Source organism: Arachis duranensis, chromosome 3 (genome assembly GCF_000817695.3).
Source record: "Arachis duranensis cultivar V14167 chromosome 3, aradu.V14167.gnm2.J7QH, whole genome shotgun sequence".
In the NCBI taxonomy this organism is placed as follows: domain Eukaryota; kingdom Viridiplantae; phylum Streptophyta; class Magnoliopsida; order Fabales; family Fabaceae; genus Arachis; species Arachis duranensis.
In genome coordinates this window covers 55,093,199-55,094,057 of record NC_029774.3, presented here as the reverse complement: position 1 = coordinate 55,094,057, position 859 = coordinate 55,093,199, and positions in this window count along the sequence as shown.

Genomic DNA, 859 nt, shown 5'->3' with positions numbered 1-859 from the left:
CGTTTTGGAGCAACAATAGACACTTTGTCTTCTTCAATATGATAATAAGGATCGCAGGTGAATCCCACAAGAACACCATTGGGATCGCAATTACTTGGAGCACAAGGTAGCTCTATTGATTCTTTGGTGAGTGGGTTGCAAACATAGTATATACATTTGTGATATCGGCGTGGGTTTCCACATAAGAGCAGGCCATTACAACAACCGAAAACACACTTCAATATGGATCTCAGTTGAACCTCATTGGTGGGGTTGAATTTTGAGCCTAAAAAATTTAAGGATAAATTCTTTTCAGAAGACCCAAATTGTAAGGAGGGTACATTTGATGTTATAACAAGTGCATTGTATGGTTTTAGGATGTAGCTATGTTGATCTATGTCTTTCTCTTGACATTGCAAATTGTGGAGAAGTCTATGTTGGTGAGTAAGATATATAAAATGAAAGTTAAGATCAGAAATTATTGCACACCAATGCTTTGAGACACTCTTGCATGTGAAGAGAGATTTGCAAGAAAGCCTGCAAAATATTTCGATGAGTGAATCATTTAGAAGATTATTGATGGTGGTGTAAGATTTTGAGATAGTATTTGATGGTGGTGAAACGGTGGTACACATAGATAGCGTCCGAGGAAGAAATTAGAGGAATTCTAAGGAATGCATGCTCAACTATATGTTGATTATGATTTAGACTTGGTATTGTAAACCTTATAATTATTGACCACAAGTCAAACTTTTTTTGGATGCTACTTTATAGGGGAAACAATGGTTTTAAAAAGTTTTTTTTTTTTCCCCAAAAGAGTAACCAGAAGCATTTTCTATTTTTAAGGTATAGTTTAGTAAAATTTTTTATCTAAAATCGT